The following is a 12,353-nucleotide window of genomic DNA, read 5'->3' as shown; positions in this document are numbered from 1 at the left end:
GGTTTTATCCCTGGTCAGGGTGCATCTGGGAGGCAATCAATCAATGTTTCTCTCTCACATCAATGTATCTCTTTCTCTCTTTCTCCCTTTTCCTCTCCCTCCTTCCCTCCCTTCCTTCTCCTAAAATCAATTTTAAAAATATATTTGGGTGAGGATAAAAGAAAAGTTGTTACCCATTATTTGTTCAAATACTCTTTCAATTACACTCAGTTTTACCTCTCTTTCTGGGACTCCCATGATATCAGTTTGATTTTTGTTACTGTCCCACCGGTACATTTTTTCAGTCTATTTAGTCTCCGTTGTTCAGATTGGATGAAATCTATTGACCTGTCTTCAATTTCAATGATTTGACTGTCATTTTCAACCTACTCCTGAGCCCATCTGGCAATATTTAATTTCCATTATTGTATTTTCACTTATTTAACATGTATTTGATTTGTTTTTATAACTTCTGTTTCTTTGCTGAGATGTTCTATGTTTTCATTTGTTTGAAGATAACTTTTAATTACTCATTGAAGCATTTTTATGGTGGCTGCTTTAAAATCCTTGTTAGATAATTCCAACATCTGATTCATCTGTTTTGGCATCTGTTGACGGTCTTTTCTCATTGATTTTCTCAAGTTATGATTCTCCTGGTTCTTATTATAATGGGTGGGCTTTTTTTCTTAGGCATTTTGTCAATTATGTTAAAAGACTCTGGGCCCTATTTAAATCTTTTATTTTAGCAGGCAGGTGTCTGGTTTAGGTATAACACACAGGTCCTTGCTTACTTGTGTGGACTGTGATTCCAATGACAATTTAATTTCAGAGTCTTTAAAGTGCTATTTTAGTCTGTTTGGTTTGCTTGATGCTGCTGGGGCTCCCACTGGCTTCTGCTGGTGATACTGAGTGGGAAAAAGGAGTCTCCCCAAGCCATCCCACAAGAATTCAGAGTGCCTCCTCAGACAGGGCACTTGTAGTGGTAGGATTCCCCTTTCTCCATTCCACCCAGCTACCTGGTTTTTCTTGCGGGTGGGGATGGTAGTAGCAAGCCTGATGGGGACGGATAGCACTTCTTCTGGCCTCTTATTATCAGTACTCAAATCTGACAAAATAGACTTCAAAAGGCCATAAAAAGAGACAAGGAAGGCCACTTCATATTACTAAAAGGATTGATACAATAACAGTATGTAACCCTGGTAAATATATATGCACCCAATATAGGAGCACCCAAATATATAAAAATCTCCTGGAGGATTTAAAGGGAGAGATTGAGAGCAATACAACTAGAGTGGCAACTTTACCACCCCACTGACATCACTGGATAGATATTCTAGACAAAATATCAACAAGGAAACAGTAACCCTAAATGACACATTAGATCAAATCAATTTAATAGACATTTACAGAAAATTTTACCCCAAAACTAGACTATACATTCTTCTGAAGTGCACATGGGACATCCTCAAAGATAGACCACATGTTAGGACAAAAAAATAAGTCTGTAAAAGTTCAACAATATTGAAATGATATCAAGCATCTTCTTGGGTCACAGTAGCATGAAACTAGAGATCAACTACAATAAAAACACCCTAAAACATTCAAACACAAGGAGGCTAAATAGCATGTTATTAAACAACGAATGGGTTACCAGTGAAGTCAAGAAAAATAAAAAACTTCCTGGAAACAAATGAAATTGAACACACAGCAACCCAAAACCTATGGGACACAGTGAACGCAGTCCTGAGAGGGAAGTTTATAGCTCTACAGGACTTCCTCGGGAAACAAGGAAAAGTACTACTACACTATCTAACCCTTCAACTTAAAGAACTGAAAGAGAACAACAAGAAAAACCCAGAGTAAGTTGAAGGAAGGAAATAATAAAGGTCAGAGCAGAAATAAATGACACAGAGGTGAAAAAAAATACAATAAAAAAGATCAATGAAACCAAGAGCAAGTTTTTTGGAAAAAAAAAAAAAACCACAAACAAACAAGATTGATGAACCTTCAGCCATACTCATCAAGAAACAAAGCGAGAAAAACGCCCAGGAAGATGGCAACTGGCAGAAAGGTAGGGAGGGAGAGAGTGTGAGAGCACGAGGGAGTGATAGAGAAATGTTTGGACGTATGTGGTATGTGTGTGTGTCTGAGCTAGGGACAGTTAGATTCTGCAGGTCTTTTAAGGGGCTGCCTAACCGGGCAGTCTTAGATGGCGGAGCCCCACCGCTCCCAGTACAGACACTCCTGGGCGGCCAGCACAGGCACAGAGAACACGCCATCTTGAGAAACAGAGCTGCTTGAAACTAGGATCCTGGCCTCAGTGTCGGGGTCCAGCCCCAGCAGTCCAGGGATTCCCAAAGGTGTGGACAGAGTCGGCAAAGAATGAAGGACACGGAAGCAGTGTTCAGATGATCAGCATAGCCAGGTTCTCCCTTTATTCTCTCATTACATCTGTATTTATACCATTTGATCCTATAAACATGCCTCTATAATCATGGTATGTTTTGGGTCCTCCCTTGACCTTCTACAGTTCCTTGTTTCATGTCCATAGTTTCTTATCTGACCTTTGCCAAAAATCCCATCTCCATCTAGTTCTGTTGATTTTAATCCTATCCATTCTATTCCAAAGGTGTTATCTCCATTCCAAGGTCACTACTCTACTGTTCTGTTAAACTACAAGGAAGTAATTGAAGGAGATTATCCTAAGTAAAGATTATGTAGCTTAAGCATGATTGTTTGTAGTTAAGGTGATTAACTACCTGCCTGGCACTTAGTTAAGGGGTTTTACTGATTTATTCCCTTCCTTAGTCCTGTTAATCCCTAACTCTAGGGAAAAATCCCCACCTGGGGAAACAGCCTTTCTCGGGGAAGTGGTCCTGGTTAAAACACATAGCGCTAAGAGGGGGAGCAAACATATGCCATATACGCCAGGTCCCTTGAAACATATGCTGTGCAGCTGTTTCTTCCCTTCAGCGACTGTGTCAAGCAGCAAGGGTGAGCCGGCTTCCGGCACCTCAGCACACCCAGTCTGGTCTCAGACGCAAACCAGGACCCTGCAGCCACTGGGGACAGAGACCTGCAACCACAGCTACAAACCCACGGACAGCAAGAATCCAGACATCCTGGCAGAAGATCTCTGTGAGTAACAGAGCCCATCCCCCTCCCCGCAGGCTCATGGGCAGTGCCATAGTAACTGATAGACCCACCCCTCGCTCAGGCTCAGTGCTGCTACAGGAATCTTAGCCTGGGAACACGCGAACACTGAGAACTTGTTCCCCGTAGCATGGGCTACAGGAATCTTAGCCTGGAAACGCGAGAACACTGGGAACTTGTTCCCCGCAGCACGGGCTCTGGGACCCCAATTCTCTGGGCAGGAGGCAGCAATAAGCACCAGTGACTTGACTCTGTTTCTTATCACCTGTGCCTGGGATCCCTGATTCCCTGTGCATTCACACTAAGAGCCAGTGACTCCAATTCTTGGTGCATGTGCACACAGGGACACTGATTCTCAATGCGAGGCCGCACAAAGCAATGGAGACTCTGATACTGGATTCTTGGGGAACTCTGACTCCTGGCACATGCTAGGGGGCTCTAATTTTCAACACACTCCAGGGGGGTCTCTGTTTCAGCACGGTGCAGGCGGGAACCCTGACTCTAAGGGTGCACACGAGCCACACTGAGCGCTGGTAATGTTGACTCTGAGCAAGCCTGGTGCCCAATCCACGTCAACCACACATCTTAGTGTCAGAGCTCTTCAGTGACACTAGGGTGGTGCGAAGCTCCCACTGCACACGGCTCAGGCCCATGCAATTCGACGTTTGAACCTTCTAGAGATAGTCAGAATGGGGAAACGACACAATTCCCAGAGGAAAGAAAATGAGGAGTTGCCAAGAAAGGAAATTAGTGAAATTGAAGCATGCGACATGACAGAAAAAGAATTCAGAGTAATGGTTGTACAATTCATTCACCAGATGGATGAGAAAATCAACAACCTATGCAAGAATCAGGAAGAAATAAAAAGTGGTATAGCTACAATCAAAAACACCATGGAAGGTTTCAACAGTAGACTAGAAGAAGCAGAGGACCAAATTAGTGATTTAGAAGATAAGGTAGAGAAACAAGCTTAATCTGAACAGCAACTGGGGAAAAAAATTAAAAAGCAGGAGGAGAGCCTAAGGGAGCTTTGGGACAACATGAAACGAAGTAACATACGCATAATAGGGCTGGCAGAAGGACAAGAAGAGCAGCAAGGATTAGAAAATCTATTTGAAGAAATAATGACAGAAAACTTCCCAGATATGGGGAAGAAAAAAGTTACACAAGTACAGAGAGTCCCAAGCAAGATGAACCCCAAAATTCCCACACCAAGACATGTCATAATAATGATGGCAAATGTTCAGGACAAAGAGAGAATCTTAAAGGCTGCAAGAGAGAGAGACAGAGAGTTACCTACAAAGGATCCCCATCATATTATCAAATGATTTCTCAACAGAAACACATCAGACTAGAAGGGAATGGAAGGAGGTATACAAAGTGTTGCAAAGCAAAGGACTGAATCCAAGAATAATCTATCCAGCAAGACCATCAATCAGAATTGAAGGGGAAATCAGGAGCTTCACAGACAAAAAAAAGGGCTAAGGGAGTTTATCACTACCAAGCCAGCAATGCAAGAAATGCTAAAGGGAATGCTGTAAAAAGAAGAAATAAAAAGGTAAGAAAGAACACAGGCACAAAAATAGAAATGACTACAAACAAGTACCTTTCAATAATAACGTTAAACGTAAATGGACTAAATGCTCCAATCAAAAGACATCGAGTGGCTGAATGGAAAAAAAAGACATGACCCATATATATGCTGTCTACAAGAGACCCACCTCAGAACAAGGTACTCACACAGACTGAAAGTGAAGGGATGGAAAAATATCTTTCAGGCAAATGGAAATGAAAAAAAAACTGAGGTAGCAATACTTATATCTGAGAAAATAGACCTCAAAGTGAAGGCCATAACAAGAGATAATGAAGGCCACTTCATAATACTAACGGGATCTATACAACAAGTGGATATAACCCTGATAAACATATATGCACCCAATGCAGGAGCACCAAAATACATAAAAAAAACCTCCTGGAAGATATTAAGGGAGAGATCAACAACAATACAATCATAGTAGGGGACTTAAACACACCACTGACATCACTGGATAAATCCTCTAGACAAAAAATCAGCAAAGAAACAGCAATCCTAAATGACTCAGTAGATCAAATGGACTTAATTGACATCTTCAGAACATTTCACCCCAAAGCCACGGAATATATGTTCTTCTCAAGTGCACATGAGACATTTTCAAAAATAGACCACATATTGGGTCACAAGCAAAGTCTCCCCAAATTCAAGAAGATTGAAATCATAACAAGCATCTTCTCACACCACATGGCATAATATTAGCAATAAACTACCATAAAAACAATCCAAAAAACTCAAAAATTTGGAAGCTGAATAGCATGCTACTAAATAATGATTGGGTTACCAATGAGATCAAAGAAGAAATTAAAAACATCCTGGAAACTAATGACAATAAAAGCACAACAATCCAAAATCTATGAGACACAATGAAAGCAGTCCTGAGAGGGAAGTTCATAGCTCTACAGGCCTACTTCAAAAAACAAGAAAAAATGATAGTAAATCATCTAACTCTACAACTCAAAGAATTAGAGAGCAACAAGAAAATCCCAGACTGAGCAGAAGGAAGGAGATAATAAATATCAGAGCAGAAATAAATGACATATAGAACAAAAAAACAATATAAAAGATCAATGAAGCCAAGAGCTTTGAAAGGATAAACAAGATTGATGAGCTCTAGCCAGGCTCACCAAGAAGCAAAGAGAGAGGACTCGAATAAACAAAATCAGAAATGAAAGAGGTGAAACAACAACAGACCCCACAGAAATTCAAAGAATTGTTAAAAAATACTATGAACGACTCTTCTCCAACAAACTAGACAACCTGGAAGAAATGGACATATTCCTAGAAAAATACAATCTTCCAAAACTCAATCTGGAAGATTCTAAAAATCTCAATAGGCCAATAACTATGGAAGAAATTGAAGCAGTCATCAAAAAGCTCCCAGCAAACAAAAGCCCAGGGCCAGACGGCTTCACAGGGGAGTTTTACCAAACATTCAAGGAAGAACTAAAACCTATCCTAAGACTATTCCAAAAAATTCAAGAGGAAGGAACACTTCCCAGCTCATTCTATGTAGTCAGCATCACACTAATACCAAAACCAGATAAAGACAACACAATGAAAGAGAATTATAGGCCAATATCCCTCATGAACATACATGCCAAAATACTCAACAAAATTCCAGCAAATCGGATCCAGAGATACATCAGAAAGATCATACGCCATGACCAAGTAGGATTTATCCCGGGGATGCAAGGATGGTATAATATCCACAAATCAATAATCGTGATACATCACATAAACAAATTGAGAGATAAAAATCACATAGTCATATCAATTGACTCAGAAAAAGCATATGACAAAATCCAACACCCTTTCTTGATAAAAACTCTCAGCAAGGTAGGAATAGAAGGATCATACCTCAACATAATAAAAGCCATATATGACAAACCCACAGCCAACATCATACTCAATGGCCATAAACTAAAACCATTTCCTCTAAGAACAGGAACAAGACAGGGATGCTCCTGTTCAACATAGTACTGGAAGTGCTAGCCATTGCTATCAGACAAGAAGAAGAAATAAAGGGTGTCCCAAAATTCACACAAGAAGTAATTTTGATAGAAAACATGCGTTTATAATTAAAAATTGTAACTTTTTTAATTGATTCACAAAGTATACAGTATACGGTTATGTATTAAATAGCATACCAGGTAAATGGCCTCCACGGCTTTGCTGGCACATATGCATTCTTTTGTTGAAATTTTCCATGACCATTTTTGCATAAATGTGGCTGAATTTCGATGAGGCTCATTTTCATCTTGATGGCTTGGTTAATCGACAAAATTGTCACATTTGGGGTTCAGAAAATCCACGAGTGATTGTTGAGAAACAAATGCATCCACAACATGTCACTGTTTGGTGCGGATTTGGGGCTGGAGGCATCATCGGACCATTCTTCTTTGAAAATACAGCAGCTCAGGCAATAACAGTTAATGGTGCTCGCTATCGCGACATGATAATCCATTTACCCGATATCCTATTCCATACATAACCCTATACTGTGTCCTTTATGAATCAATAAAAATTTACAATTTTCTAATTATAAACCTGTGTTTTCTATCAAAAGTACATCTTGCGTGAATTTTGGGACACCCTTTAAAAGGCATCCAAATTGGAAAAGAAAAGATAAAATTGTCATTATTCACAGATGACATAATATTGTACATTGAAAATCCTAAAGACTCCATCAAAAAACTACTAGACTTAATAAATGAATTCGGTATTGTAGCAGGATACAAAATTAATGCCAAGAAATCTATGGCATTTCTTTACACCAATAGTGAGCTTACAGAAAGTGAGACTAAAAAAGCAATCCCATTTACCATCGCACCAAAAAAAAAATTAAGATACCTAGAAATAAACTTAAACTAAGGAGGTAAAAGACTTATATGCGAAAAACTACAGGACACTGAAAAAAAGAGATAGAGGAAGACATAAATAGATGGAAGAACATACCGTGTTCATGGATTAGTAGAATCAACATCATCAACATGTCCATTCTACCCAAAGCAATCTATAGATTCAATGCAATGACCATTAAAATACCAATGACATATTTCACAGATCTAGAACGAATGTACCAAAAATTCATCTGGAATAAAAAAAAGACCTTGAATAGCTGCACCAATCCTGAGAACGAAGAACAAAGTAGGTGGGATCTCAATACCAGATATCAAGAAGTATTATAAAGCCACTGTTCTTAAAACAGCTTGGTACTGGCACAAGAACAGACATACAGATCAATGGAATAGAATAGAGAACCCAGTAATCGACCCAAACCACTATGCCCAATTAATATTTTACAAAGGAGGCAAGAACATACAATGGAGTCAAGACAGTCTCTTCAATAAATGGTGTTGGGAAAATTGGACAGATACATGCAAAAAGATGAAACTAGACCACCAACTTACACCATACACATATATAAACTCAAAATGGATAAAGGACTTAAATGTAAAATGGGAAACCATAAAAATACTAGAGAAATCCGCAGGCAGCGATATCACAAACATATGCCGAAGGAATTACTTCTCTGATAATGCTCCTAGGGCAATGAAAACTAAAGAGAAAATTAACAAATGGAACTACATCAAAATAAAAAGCTTTTGCACAGCAAAGGAAACCATCAACAAAACAACAAGTAAGCCCACTGCATGGGAGAACATATTTGCCAATGATATCACCTATAAGGGTTTAATCTCCAACATTTACAGGAAACTCATACAACTTAACAAAAGGAAGATAAACAATCCAATCAAGAAATGGGCAACGGACCTAAATAGACACTTTTTGAAAGAGGACATACAGAAGGCCGAAAGACATATGAAAACATGCTCAAAGTCACTAATTATATAAGGGATGCAAATCAAAACGACAATGCGGTATCATCTCACACCTGTCAGAATGGCTATCATCAACAAATCAACAAACAACAAGTGTTGGAGAGGATGTGGAGAAAAAGGAACCCTTCTGCACTGCTGGTGGGAATGCAGACTGGTGCAGCCACTGTGGAGAACAATATGGAGTTTCCTCAAAAAATTAAAAATGGAACTCCCATTTGACCCAGTGATCCCACTTCTAGGAATATATCCCAAGAAGCCAGAAACATCAATCAGAAAGGGTATATGCACCCCTATGTTCATAGCAGCACAATTCACCATAGCTAAGATTTGGAAACAGCCTAAGTGCCCATCAGCAGATGAGTGGATTAAAAAACTGTGATACATCTACACAATGGAATACTACGCGGCAGTAGAAAAGAAGGAATTCTTGCCATTTGCAATAGCATGGATGGAATTGGAGAGCATTATGATAAGTGAAATAAACCAGTCAGAGAAAGATAAATACCACATGATCTCACTCATTTGTGGAATATAGCAAACAACATAGACTGATGTACAGGGACAGATCCAGAGACAGAGAAACAACGATCAGACTGTCAATCCCCAGAGGGAAAGTAGGGGAGGGTGGGGGTAAGGGGGAGAGATCAATCAAAGGACTTGTATGCATATATATAAGCCAAACCAATGGACACAGACAACAGGGGGATGAGAGCATGAGTGGGGGGGGAAGTTGGGGGTTAATGGGGGGATGAGGACACATTTGTAATACCTTAACCAATAAAGAAATTAAAGATAAAAAAGAAACAAAGAGAGAGAACCCAAATAAATACAATCAGAAACAAAGGATGTGAAATAACAACTGATACTGAGAAGACTAAAAACGGCTAATTCCAGTGTAACCCTGATATTTGGGGGGCTAGCAATCTGAATCCATGCCAGTAAGCCCAGTGTATATTCTAGATAACCTATAATTAAGTCACTACCTCTTTCCCAGAAACTGGTCTTGCAGAACCTGTTACAGAGACCATAAAACTGTGAATAGTACACTGCCCCGGAGGGAGGCTTATTAATGCTGGCACCAGGCCAGACCATCATATATGGCCTCGAGACCCCCAACACCTGGGGGCCTTCTTGCAAAGCCCGTGAAAAGGACTGGAAACATAATCCATATTTGCGGGACAAAGACCTCAGAAAGATATAAAAGAGAACCCCCCTGCATGTTACTTTACTCAGATTTGGAAAGTTATTCCCTGATTCTGCCAGGGTAAATAAACAGTGTCACTTCTTTTCTTTAAAGTGTTGCTTGGTTTTTCTCTGCTCTTCTGCAACAATACCACAGAAATACAAAAGATTGTAAGCAAATACTATAAACAACTATATGCCAACAAGCTGGACAACCTGGATGAAATGTACAAATCCCTAGAAAAATACAACCTTCCAAAACAGAATCAGGAAGAATCAGAAAGCCTGAATAGGCTGATAACAATGATGAAACTGAAGCAGGAAAAAACAAACACACAAACAAACAAACAAACAAACAACTCCCAGCAAACAAAAGCCAGGGCCAGGATGGCTTCACTGGGGAGTTTAACCAAATAGTCAAAGAAGAACACCTATCCTCCTCAAACTATTCCAAAAACTCCAAGAGGAAGGAATACTCACAAGCTCTTTTCATGAGTCAAGCATTATCCTAATAACAAAAATAGATAAAGAAAGAGAATTGTAGTCCAATATTCCTAATGAATAGAGATGCTAAAATCCTCAACAAATATCAGAAAATTGGATCCAGGAATACATTTAAAAAATCATACCTCATGACCAAATGGGATTTATCCAAGGGATTCAAGGATGGTACAATATTTGCAAATCAATAAATGTGATACATCACATAAAAACATTGAAAGACAAAAAATCACATGATCATATCAATTGATGCAGAAAAAGCATTTCACAAAATCCAACAACAATTTTTATAAACACTCTCAGCAAAGTGGGAATAGAGGGATCATACCTCAACATAATAAAGGCAATATATGACAAACCTACAGCCAACATCATACTCAATGGGCAAATCTGAAACCATTTTCCCTAAAAACAGGGACAAGGACAGGGTTGTCCACTTTCACCACTTATATTCAACATAATACTGGAAGTCCTAGCCACAGTGATCAGAGAAGAAGAAAAAATAAAAGGCATTCAAATTGGACAGGAGGATGTAAAACTGTCATTATTTGGAGATGGCATGATATTGTACATAGAAAACCCTAAAGACTCCACCAAAAACTACTAGATTTAATAAATGAATTTGGCAATGTAGCAGAATACAAAATTAAAACCCAGAAAGTGTTGGCATTTTATACAAAAATAATAAAATCCCAGAAAGAGAAACTCAAAAAGCAAACCCATTTACCATTGCAACATAAAAATTAAAATACTTAGGAATAAACTTAACAAAGTTTAAGACACTAAAATGGAAAACTACAGGACGTTGAAAAAAGAGATACAAGAAGATATAAACAAGTGGAAGGATATTCTGTGTTCATGGATTGGTAGAACTAACATCACTAAAATGTCCATACTACTGCCTGGCCACCGTGGCTCAGTGGTTGAGTGCCAACCTATGAATCGGGAGGTCACAGTTCAATTTCCGGTCAGGGCACATGCCTGGGTTGCAGGCTCAATCCCCAGTGTGGGACCTGCGAGAGATAGCCAATCAATGATTCTCTCTCATCACTGATGTTTCTATCTCTCTCTCCCTGTCCCTTCCTCTCTGAAATCAACACAAATACATATTTTTTTAAATGTCCATAGTACCGAAAGCAATGTATAGATTCAATGCAATCCCTATTAAAATACCAATGTTATTTTTCACAGATCTATAATAAACACTCTGAAAATTTATGTGGAACCAAAAAAGACCCCCAATAACTGCAGCAATCTTGAGAAAGAAGAACAAAGTTGGAGGGATACCAATACCAGATATCAAGCCATACTAAAGGGTGTCCCAAAATTCACGTAAGAAGTAATTTTGATAGAAAACACAGGTTTATAATTAAAAATTGTAAATTTTTTATTGATTCATAAAGTATACAGTATAGGGTTATGTATGAAATAGCATATCGGGCAAAATATCCACAAAATGTCACTGTTTGGTGCGGATTTTGGGCTGGAGGCATCATCGAACCATTCTTCTTCGAAAATGCGGCTGCTCAGGCAATAACAGTTCATGATGCTCGCTATCGCGACATGATAATCCAGTTTTTTGTGCCTAAATTGCAAGATATGGATGTGGACGACATGTGGTTTCAACAAGACAGTGCCATCCGCCATACAGCCCAAGAAACAATTCAATTACTGCATGAGTCATTTCCTGGTCGTGTAATTTTCCGTTTTGGTGATCAGAATTGGCCGCCCAGATCATGCGATTTAACACCGTTGGACTTTTTTCTTTGGGGTTTTTTGAAGTCTAAGGTTTATGCCAACAAGCCCACGACCACCCATGCCTTGAAGGAGGAAATTGAGCGCTGTATCAACGAAATTCAGCCACATTTATGCAAAACGGTCATGGAAAATTTCAACAAAAGAGTGTGTATGTGCCAGCAAAGCCGTGGAGGCCATTTACCTGATATCCTATTCCATACATAACCTTATACTGTATACTTTATGAATCAATAAAAAATTTACAATTTTTAATTATAAACAATGGGTTTACTATCAAAATTACTTCTTGTGTGAATTTTGGTTGCTTCCCTTTACAAAGCCACCGTAATCAAAACAGCCTGGTA

The sequence above is a fragment of the Myotis lucifugus genome, unplaced genomic scaffold (genome assembly GCF_000147115.1).
Source record: "Myotis lucifugus unplaced genomic scaffold, Myoluc2.0 scaffold_4, whole genome shotgun sequence".
Classification (NCBI taxonomy): domain Eukaryota; kingdom Metazoa; phylum Chordata; class Mammalia; order Chiroptera; family Vespertilionidae; genus Myotis; species Myotis lucifugus.
The sequence above is the reverse complement of the archived record's forward strand: the minus strand, read 5'-3'. Positions refer to the sequence as shown.